At 36.7% G+C, this 12040-nt stretch overlaps 1 protein-coding gene across 5 annotated transcripts in view; it reads right to left on the reverse strand.

The window, feature by feature from the left end:
- Positions 1 to 759: 759 nt before the first annotated feature.
- Positions 760 to 12040, reverse strand: part of LOC141380742 (uncharacterized) — a 125455-nt gene continuing 114174 nt past the window's right edge. The window contains exons 6-7 of one of the 5 annotated variants that reach the window (XR_015525210.1): positions 5648 to 5775; positions 760 to 2404 (exon numbers count right to left, since the gene is read on the reverse strand). The gene's annotated coding sequence lies outside the window, so the exon portion shown is untranslated. The remainder of the gene's footprint in view (positions 2405 to 5647; positions 5776 to 12040) is intronic. The other 4 variants (XR_015525213.1, XR_015525215.1, XR_015525208.1 and 1 more) reach the window with 4 other exon arrangements.

Consider the following 12040-nt stretch of genomic DNA (forward strand, 5'->3'; position numbering starts at 1 on the left):
GACTGATCAGTCCGTTGTGATATAGCTTTGGCTGATTTCGGGCGGGGCTAAGACTACTTTTGGGTGGGGCTATTAGTGTTTTTAAGGTGGGACTATCAATCCATTATGGCAGGGTTACAACTCATTTAGGGCGGGTTATATCTCTTTTAAAGCGGCGCTATCAGTCCTTTATGGCGGGGTTATAACTACTTTAGGGCGGGGCTATCAGTCCATTATGCCAAAGCTCTGACTAATTTAGGGTGGGGCTATCAGTCCTTTAGGGTGGAGTTAGCAGTCTATTATGGCAGGGCTATGAGTCATTTAGGGTGAGGCTATCAGTCCTTTATGACTAGGCTATGACTACTGCAGGGTGGGGCTATCAGTCCATTAAGGCCGGGGTATTACTCAGTTAGGGCAAGGCTATAACTCATTTAAGGCAGAGCTATCACTCCATTATGGAGTGCTATCAGTCCTTTACGGCTGGGCTATGACTAGTTTAGGGTGAAGCTTTCAGTACTTTAGGGTGGAGCTATCGGTCCATTATGGCGGACTTTCGGTCCGTTATGGCTTGGATTGTGACTACTTTAGGGTGGGGCTAACAGTCTGTTATGGAAAGGCTATCAGTCCTTTAGTGTGGGTCTATGAGTAGTTTAGAGCGGGGCTTTCAGGCTGTCAAGTCTCATTTCTGCCCTGCTTTCGTCAAATCTTTAATCTTCCTCAATTTTGAAAAAAATGCCCATCGTCCAACAATCCAACGGGTTTCCAAAAAGTTAAATCATGCTCCGCCCTAAATCTTTTATTGATTTCAGGACCTTTCAAATTGGATTTAAGTCACGATATGGGGAAAAAAGAACAATCAATTTCCATTTTACGCCGACTTTAATAAACCACCTCTAAAGATCTGACTGATTAAAATTAACCAATTACTCAAAAAACTTGATAGTTTCTGATGAAAAATATTTAGCTGAATAAATTATGTAAATTAGACAATGGATGTGTTGTATTTCCAATCGTTTGTGATAATTTAAGATTATTTAAGGGAAATATATAGTGAATAGAATTATATAAACTGCTTTTCTCAGAAAAGGTGCATTATTTAACCAGAGCTTATTGGCTTAAAATTTAGTAATAATAATTTAATTATTTAATCATTTTGTGAATTGAAGCACTGAACAATACACTCAGTTGAACAAAGAAAATGTCTTAAAAGAAAATATCTCTATTATTAAATAATTTAGAGAATGTGATACCTAAAACAACTTACGTTCACAGTAGAAATCAAATTTCTACAGTATATTTCCATTACCATAGAAACCCATCAGTTACATTTTCACCAGCGGACTATTAAAATCCATGCACTTAATCTTAAACCACCGTTCTATAAATCAATCTGTCAAACTGATGCACAATTTTTTACTAATTAAATTTATAATTACATTTTTATTAATTATTTCTTATTGCTCAGGGCAGGTTGTAAAAGAAGCCCATCTGTTTTGCAGAGAATCAGAGGGACATCATTTACAAACCTTGAGTCCAAATAGTACACCAAACTCTTCCTGCACTTCTCATATGCCCCATGATGCTTTGCATCAATTATGAGAGTAACACAAATAAATGGTAAACAATCTGATAACTTTTTAAATGTTACAGTGTGGTATCATTATTGTCCTCACATTTTATCCACCTGGTATTAATATGCAATTCATTCAGTCAGTTTCCTTCAGCTTAGTCCCTAATGTGTCAGGGGTCACCACAGCAGAATGTTACAACTTCTCTTTCCAGAAAATTGCCAGGACGAATTTACCGAGGATTTTAAAAAGGGCCAGTTCACACATGACCCATTTCCGGAAAATTGCCAGTACTTTTCCAGAAAGGGCTGTATGTGTGAAAGGGGCTTATAATTGAAAAAAGAGTGATTTTCAGATTTTAATTTTAGATCACAAAGGCAAACAATTGGTTTCTTCTTAATGACATGCACAGATGAATTGTTCATCAAAAAACTACCAATGTGAGCCAAAAAAATCATATGGTTACTTTTGATTTCACTTGTACTTTAAAAATGTGGCCAGCTCTGTCGGTTATTTCTGCAAACCCAAACAAGGGGGTGTTTTCTACCTGGCTCTGTGTGAAAGTGTGAAAGGGTGGCATCGTCGTGGGACGTGGCAGAACAGTTGGCGGTGTTTGCTCAGTGTTTGGCTGTGGACGAGACACAGATAACAGGGGTTGCCAGCATAACTAGTGACCTTTTCAAACACCCCACAGGAGGCAACGCTGGTACCGTTTGCCACGTTTGTCCATCTCTGAAGCCTTGGCACTTCTCGGACCCCTGATGTTGAGCGGAGACCCCCGCTGTTCGCCACAATCAAATCTGCCAGTGAAGGTCAAGCAGGAGGAAAAGCAGCATCAATCCTTACATGACACTGATCTGTCAGGAAGATGAAACATGGTCACATGATTATATATGATGCTGCGCCAAGGCCAAACTCCTGCTTGATTTCTGTTGACATTTTTCTTTTTCTTTTTTCTGTTATTGTTGTCATGTATCAAGCTCTTATACAAATATTTGGTGCAGAATTCATTTTCCCTCTTAAACTGGCAGTAAATGTCTTAGTTAATTTAAAATGATTGTTTAAAATGTTAATTAACTGTGACGTTTGGACAAAAGAAATGCTGAAAGTGTATTTACTTGTCAATGTGCTATATGCACAACTTGAGTTTTTCAGTTAATGATGAACTTACGGTGAAAGGTTTATGTGACTATTTTTAATTATATAAGCTTCATTTTACAGTATTGATGTTGTAATGTAATGTAAAATGCAATCAGTTAAATAGACGTAGGCAATCATTTAGTTGTTAAAACACAAAAAAAGATGAAAGACTGTAAACAGAAGTGTCATCACTAGCAACAGGCGAATGCAGAAACTCCACTGGAAATACTAGGGTACAATAAATTTACATAGGGCTGGCCAATTAATCCAAAAAAATTGAAATCGACATTAATCGAGCCTATAATCGATGAAAGGCTGATTTATACTTCTGCGTTGAATGCACGGGTATGGTCTCATACCCCTGCACCTTTTAAAAATGTAACTACACGTCTCACGTTTGCACTACATTCCCGATGACTGTAAGCTGTGCCAGAGATGCCTTGAGATGGCATATTTTCTATTACAATATTTTATTGTATTTTATTACAATATATTACAATATATTATTTACATGACATTATTAGTTTACAGAAGATTCAAGAAATGCACTTTAAAATATTACATTATTTACAGGATATACAAGAGTTGATTTATTTAGAAGAGATGCTGCTTATTTTTTACTTTTAATATGAAAAACATTGAAAACAATTAATTTGTTTCCAAAAGTGCAAGTTATATAGTTTCACTTTTGAATAAGAAAAAAACTGACTGTTGGTTAAATGTGTGTTAAATTTTTGTTGTTCAGCGTTGATGTTTAATAAATATTAATAGATAGTAGATAGTGTGTGTTTCTTTCATTCATTCATTTTCTTGTCGGTTTAGTCCCTTTATTAATCCAGGGTCGCCACAGCGGAATGAACCACCAACTTATCCAGCAAGTTTTTACACAGTGGATGCCCTTCCAGCCGCAACCCATCTTTGGGAAACATCCACACGCATCCACACGCACACTCATACGCTTTGGACAATTTAGCCTACCCAATTCACCTGTACCGCATGTCTTTGGACTGTGGGGGAAACCGGAGCACCCAGAGGAAACCCATGCGAACGCAGGGAGAACATGCAAACAGAAACGCCAACTGAGCCGAGGCTCGAATCAGCGACCCAGCAACCTTCTTGCTGTGAGGCGGCAGCACTACCTACTGCACCACTGCTTCACCATGTGTTTCTTTCAATTATTCTAAAATCAAGTAATGCACCCTTCATTCAAAAATCTTTCTCTCATTATTACAAAACTTATCAGTGAACTATGATAAAAATAATGTAAAATATCATTTATTAATTAATCGTTCATTATTCGTAATCGAGTTAAAATTATTCAATTATTATATCAATAAATCAAGATTTAGATTTTAGGCCAAATTAGGCCAAAAATTTCCATATTTAAAAGACAAAAAAGCTGAATTTAGCACAGTGCTTCTTCACCGCTCTGATACCCACTTTATATCGTATATCAATCAGACAGTGAAGATGACTAATTTTTAAAGAAATCTGATATTAAACATGGCAATTTTATTATGGTAAGACAGTGTGGCTTGGACTGGCTGACTGAAAATTAAAAGTCCATGTGCATTTACCCCACACCTTGGAATTATAAGGTTCTATCTGCGTTCTAACTGATTTTGAGACATTGAGCTTCAAAGTTTTTGCATTCCATAGCAATTGGTATGTGTGTAACATTTGTGTTTTAAATAAAAAGTATTAAAACGTAAACAACTTATTAAAAACACCCCATGATGTAAATAAGGTGTCATTAAATAATAATATGTCAGTAACTCGATTTTGACAAAAATGTCATATAGAAACTTATAATTCTAGGGTGAAGCATTGTATGCCAGTACATCTTTGTAGTAGATATTTTAGTGTAACAACATTAACAAAAAAATCTTGAATTTATAAAAGCTACAGTAGTTTCCTCCACAGAATTTAATTGATTGTGACATTTCAAAATGGAAAAGTTAAGAGTAATTTTTTTTTTTTGTCATATCTAGTTGTGTAATAACACATGCGCGCACACACGCACGCGCACACACACGTTTGTTTTTGTGAAAAGTGGGTACATTACATAGGTTTCCATTCATTTTATACTGTCCTAACCATATACTTATATATTTATATATAATATCCAGCTTTACTCTCTGATTAAACTCATTCTGTGGGATTTATACGCTTCTTGAGAAATAAGGACATCACCAATGTCCTTCTATTCACCTCCTATTTGTAATACCTTTGTCATACCTATGTCATGACACAGATTTGTGTCTTGATATGTCACAAAAACACGTACACACACAAACACACACACACACACAAAGCAAAAATCTAAAGTAAACTAAACCAAATGAGCTAAACTGTCTGAAAAATCTAAAATGGCATTTTTGTTTTGTTTGGTTTTGTACTGCACTCATTCATTTTCTTCCAGCTTGATCCCTGATTTATTTTAAAAAATGATGACAGGATTTTAATTGTCATGTGATCTTTAACGTAAGATGATTCATATCGACAAACAGTTGAAGTCTAAATTATTATTCCTCCTGTAATCTTTTTCATACATTTCTCAAGTGATTTTTAAAAGAGCAAGTAATTTTTTACAGCATATCCTATAATATAATATAATATAATATAATATAATATAATATAATATAATATAATATAATATAATATAATATAATATAATATATAAAAACCTATTATTCTAACTTCAACTGTATCTATTAATTAATCCAGACGAAGACAATACGAGAACTCCCAAGCACTTCTCTCCGCAGCCCTGATCTTGAAACGAGACGTGTTGGGCTGCTTCTGTGCATTTAAACGTGGCCCAGCTGATCCCTTTGGAGGGTGAGTTTTAGGCCAGTGTACTCAAGTGTTTGTGCAAGCGTGCGGTTTGAGAGCAGGTCGACTCTTTCCAGCTCTTTAACAAAGCGTGGTGGGTGTGCTGACCGGCCCGTAGCCCTTACCTTTCAAAGGGGCAGCTGCGAATGTAGGTCTGTTCCTCCTACGGAGCATCTGACAGGTTCACGGTGGTTCAGTTCACAGCATCCCGATTGATTCGTGTCACAACATGGGAGCCGGGAACCAGCGAGACCTGAGGAAGAACAAGTCATGCAGGAGAGATTTAGATGAGGAGACAGAGAGAAAAATCGAAATGGACTTTATTGATTGACTTTGATAGATTTTTATAATGTATACATATTTTTTTGTGAATATAGTGATTTTTGTATTTGATAATGGAACTGAAATTGTTTTTAAGAATTGTTTTTTTTTTCCACAACATGCAAACCAATAATGACAAAAATTTAAATCTCATTAAATCTCATTATCTTGGGGAATCTACACATCTATGATCATCAATAAACAAGATACTTTTTTAGTAAAATAGCAAGTTTTAAAATTAGGAGAAAAAGCTTTCAAATTGTATCAATAAAAAGCTTTAAAACTTGCTTTTCAATAAAAAATAAATACAAAAAAAATTGCAACCCCAGATGTAAACATTGAAAAGCCAGAGAATGGTCTCAATGTAATTTGAACACAAGGGGTCATGAAAATTGAATGCATGTTAATGCCAGGTCGAAACTGTAACGTATCTCAACTAACCGGTCCGCTTCTGACCTAACAATATGACCTAAAAGTGTTTTAACCACTGCAACATCTCACCTTTTCACCTTTCAGCCATAAACACAAGTGAAAAAAGCCCACATTAAACATGAGCTCAATATTCCTAACAAGCAAATATGTGCTTTCCGTTTAACACCGAGGGCTTTTCCTATAGCAATCCATAGGCACATTACACACACACTTACCCTCACATCCTAAAGCTTTTCTCATGCATATTAGGGCCATTATGTAGTTGTGAAAAATGTGCAATGAGGGAAGAGCTCAGAGGTATTAATATTCTTCCGGCATCACAGATATTTCCCTGGAGGGCCGCCTTTAGGCCACACTGTTATTACCATGTCGCTCCATTATCTCCAGCTGTACTTGATATTAAGACAATAATGGAGACAGTGGGATTACCGGCGGAGGACAGGAGCACAGAAAAAAAAGCGGAGATACGTGAAGTGAAAGTGAAGGGGGATGGGTGGAAAATAGAGTATGATGGGATCTGTATAAGAGCCTCGACAGATAAAAAGATGGCTTTTTGTTTGCTTTTCTTTTTTTGTAAATGAACAGGGCAGGTTATCGAAACATTTTAACTGATGAGTTTAAGATGTTAAGCTGTCAGCAAGGTGTAAAGGCAACATAGGCTCATTCTGAAAACGTAGCCCTGTATACATTTCTGGAGATTGCAAATTGTGTAGCCTGAAGTATGTATGTCTGCATTTCGTCTTTAAAACAAATGCTATGGGACGGCATGATGCCGATCCCTTTTGCGCAACTAGCTGACGGCTTACATGCGTATAGACGGCTTTCCCACTGTTACCAGTTTGCCAGTTAGCTCGCCATGTACGTCGGCGGACTTGAAATGCAGAGAGGAGATGACCATGATGACGGAGTTTGAGTGTGGCGAAAAACGGTTCCCGAAAGTAGGCAAGACAACGACAGAAGCCAAAAAATAAAAATAAACAGTAAATAACAGGGTGAGAATGTGGTAAGATCTCAAAATGAATTCTGTTATTTAACAGACCAACAGTGCATCCGGAAAGTATTTAAAGCATTTTTTTTTTTCACATAGTTTTTATGTTACAGCCTTATTCAGAAATGGATAAAATTTATTTATTTCCTTAAAGTTCTACACTCAATACCCCATAATGACAATGTGAAAAAAGATTTTTTTTAAATTGTTGCAAATTTATGAAAAATCAAAAAGCTGAAAACTCACATGTACATCAGTATTCACAGCCTTTGCAGTGAAGCTGTAAAGTGAGCTCAGGTACATTCTGCTTCTACTGACCATTCTTCAGAATTTACAGCAGCTTAATTGGAGTTCACTTGTAGTAAATTCATTTGATTGGACATGATTTGAAAAGGCATACACCTGTCTATTTAAGGTCCCAGGATTGACAGTGCATGTAAAAGCACAAACCAAGCAGGAAGACAAAGGAATTGTCTGTAGACCTCCGAGACAGGATTGTCCCGAGGCACAAGGCTGGGGAAGTTACAGAAAAATTTCTGCTGCTCTGAAAGTTCCAATGGGCACAGTGGCCTCCATCATCTGTAAGTGAAAGATGTTTGGAACCACCAGGACTCTTCCTAGTGCTGGCCGGCCATGTAAGCTGAGTGATCAAGGGAGAAGGGCCTTAGTCAGGGAGGTGATCAATAACCCGATGATCACTCTGTCTGAGCTCCAGCGTTCTTCTGTGCAGAGAGGAGAACCTTACAGAAGAACAACCATCTGTGCAGCAATCCACCAATCAGGCCTGTATGGTAAGGGGCCAGACGAAAGTCACTCCCCGCCTGAAATTTGTCAAAAGGTACCTGAAGGACTCTCAGCAGAAACAAAATTCTCTGGACTGATGAGTCTAAAGTTGAACTCTTTGGAGTGAATGCCAGGCGTTATGTTTGGAGAAAACCAGGCACCGCTCATCACCAGGCTAATACCATCCTACAGTGAAGCATGGTGGTGGCCGTCCAGAAGGACAATGACCAAAGCACACCAAAATATCAATGGAATGACTTTACAACAACTTAGTTAATGTCCTTGAGTGGCCCAGCCAGAACCCAGACCTAAATCATATTGAACATCTCTGGAGAGATCTGAAAATGGCTGTACACCGTTGCTTCCCATCCAACCTGATAGAGCTTGAGAGGTACTGCAAAGAGGAATAAGCAAAAATTCTCCAAGACAAGCTAGCGGCATCATGTTCAAAAAGATTTGAGGCTGTAATTGCTGCCAAAGGTGCATCAACAAAGTATTGAGCAAAGGCTGTGAACACTTCTGTACATGTGATCTTTCAGGTTTTTTATTTTCAATAAATTTGCAACAATTAAAAAAAAAATCTGTCAAAAATTATGGGGTATTGTGTGGGGAAATTGGAGGAAATAAATAAATTTAACCAATTTTGGAATAAAGCTGTAACATAAAACAATGTGGAAAAAGTGGAGCACTATGAATACTTTCCGGATGCACTGTATTTTTCTTTATATATGTTTTTTTATATACATTATATTATTTCAAACAACTAAAATGTCAATAAAAGTGACTTTTGTTAAACTGTTTAAATCGATGTTGAATTGTCAACATCAAAAGTCTACAAAGCAGAGATCAAGGTCCCATAATGCAATTCATAACAGTAAATAATTTATTTACAATGTATAGAAAGCATTCATGCAAAAAAAAGAGATCTGCAATGGAGTTATGCTGGCCACCATATTTAATTTTATAACCACATATATACACAAAGAGAGAGTGTTTTAGGTGTCCTACTGAGATTAGTCAGAAGCAACTAAATCCCATTATTACTCCAAACTAATTCTGTCCATCAGTGCTAAATGACTCGACCAGGTCTAAAATAACCAGGCTGTTCAAACTCTTAGCTTGCTCTCCAGCTCGTGTCCAGCGCTCATCAATATCTAATTGCAGCAGGCGAGTGAAGCAGGCCCATCCTAATGGCAGAGGAGAGGAGAGATGCTTCAGCCTCTGCTCAGGACATGGAAAAAGAGGACTGGAAACATCAGGCCTGTTACCTGGAGCTTCCAGCTTCAGACGCTCTCGCCTGGAGTAAATCAAGGCCTAATGAGATCAAATGCCCATGCTCAAGGTTGTTTTTCCAGGGAAGACCCGCTTACCCTTTTTCAGTAATTTACCTCTAACCTGAGCCACTCCTGCTCACCCATGAACACCACTGGGTTGTTTTCCACCTGAAGCTGAATAAGATGAAGGAACAGATGGTAAGCACACACTGTAATCTGTTTAAACTGCTGGATACTTCTTTTGCTATAGTGGGGCTGAAAAGCGTGAGGTCAAATTGTAATATGGAATTTTGAATCTGAGGGACACGAAAGCATGATTCTGCTTTGTTTTGTTTTTTTCACAATTTGTAGGTAATTGTGTAACAAATGTTGCGGATGACCCTGCATTCAATAATTAAACAAACCATCTGCAGCAGGAGGTTAAAGAACGAGCCTCCATTCAGCCTCTTTACTTTCTCTTTACCCTGCTTTACTCCTTTCCTTTAGTGGATAAGGAAACGGTGGAAACTCATTCCACTGAAGACATCCATTAGTCTACATATTTGATTTTGTTTATTAAGCGCAAAGATTTGTTTCAAAACTATTTCTAAATTCAGTTCTAACTTCCAACAAACAAATAAATGGACAATAATAAAGTGTGGGCATAAAAATGAATTAAATCCAAGCACACATCCTATTCTTATGCCCATATGGTGATGCAGACGTCTCCAAAACCAGACAGATGGACAAATCTAAACTTGTTTTTAATAAAACATATAAATTTGCATATGATTATTAATACTGCTTATAATAGCATTATACAAATGCAGATTGCCCTGGATAAAAAAGCCTCTCGACATGAAGAAGCCATGGATGCAGGGGTTTTTATATTACTGTAGAAAATAATCATTTTGTAGTATTTTAATCCTTTAATTTTTCACATGTAAAGATATTTGTGTATTGCTGTACATCCTGTGTGTATTAAGCATTTGGACCTGCATAGGTGTGACAATGGCGGTGGTGACGACATGGAGACAGATGGGATCCAAATGCAAGAAGTTTAATAGTTATTAGCAAACAAATCCAAAACACCAGGCTAAATTGTAGTCAAAAAGCATGCAGGTTCAAAGTAGCAAACAGAGTGTCCACCAAGGAAAACAAGGCAAAAATCAATCTTCCAAAATCAGTAGTCAAAAACAGGCTCAAAGGTCATAACAAAAGGCAGATCAAACAGTGAAAATATGCTTGGTAAGGCAGCAGATACTAGCAATACTTCGCACTGAGTGTTTGGTGTGGCCAGGTTAATATAGCCACCAAAAAGGAAGTAACCAACGAACTGACAGTCAGAATTCCGGTGAGGGCTCCCTCTGCAGGTTGGATGAATGGTTGTCAGTTCTGTCTGTTACAATAGGCGTACAACTAACGTGCTCTGCTCTGGACTTTACACCAGCTTTTAGTTGGTCGATGGCGCAGTCTATTTCAATTCTTCAAAATAGAAATAGGCCAGTAATGTGCCTTAACACACCTCCTTTTTAGACCAGCACACCCATGAGTGCTCAAATTGCCGGGAATCGATTTGCTTTTTAAACAGCATGAAGCAAAACAGTAAAATTAGGGTTGCGCTGGTCTGAAAATATCAACAAATTGGGCCAAACACATCTTGCGCCTTATTGCGCCGGGTATATAAAAGGGCCCTAAGAGTGTTTGTAGCCTTGTTACAAATCAAATTTCACAATATGCATGTTAGATCTTATGACTTTTCAGGGTGGCATTGAAAATTTTTTTCAAGGATTTTATGTTTACAGGGCCTAATGAGAATGAGGAAACATATGGAGCTTAAAATATGCCCCAAAAAATTTTTCACAATTGTCTGAATTTTACAATTTGAATTTCTGATTTTGAATTTTACAATATTACATTTGATTTTCTGAATTTCTTCATCTTGAAATCTTGAGACAGTATTTTTTACAAACTGGATATAATAGTAATAGTAATAATAATAATAATAATAATAATAATAATAATATCATATTTCAAAATATTGTCCTGTTTTTTTGTTTTACTTGTTCACTCTAAGCATAATAATTCAATTATTCCAATCACAGAAGAGCTGAGTGATATGACTCAATGCATAAACTTGTATTTAACACTTATACTCAACAGTCTCTTCCCCGTTCATCACCCCTTAACTACTTTATGTTCTACATGAATTTCTGGTTTTGAAGTTTAAAATTTAAAAATATCCGAATTCTGAATTTCAACATCTTGAAAACTTAAAACTGTACTTTTCACAAACTGTATTTCTGCAGTCTAGGAATTCAGAATAAAAATTTCAGATGTTTTAATATTCAAGTTATGAAATTCAAATTCCAATTAAGAAATTCAAATTCAAAACCTTTTAAAGGCATTTAATATTCAGTTTTATTAAAATACAGTTGTTAATACTTCAAATGAACTCAGTACAAATACAGATTGTTTTGGCATATTTTAAGCTCCATAGCAACAATGGTGTTTAAAGCTCAGGGTATGTCATTTGCATGTACTGAGCTCTTATCATTCAGCAATGACTACACTCTCAGAAATAAAGCTACGTGAGCTGTCACTGGGGTGGTACCTTTTCAAAAGGTACACATTTGTACTTAAAGGGTCCATATTGGTATCTCAAAAGTATATATTAATACCTGGAAAATTTAAGAGGAACACTTTTGTACTTTTTAGGTACAAATATGTACCCTTGAGGT

The sequence above is a fragment of the Danio rerio genome, chromosome 24 (genome assembly GCF_052040795.2).
Source record: "Danio rerio strain M-AB ecotype USA chromosome 24, GRCz13ab, whole genome shotgun sequence".
In the NCBI taxonomy this organism is placed as follows: domain Eukaryota; kingdom Metazoa; phylum Chordata; class Actinopteri; order Cypriniformes; family Danionidae; genus Danio; species Danio rerio.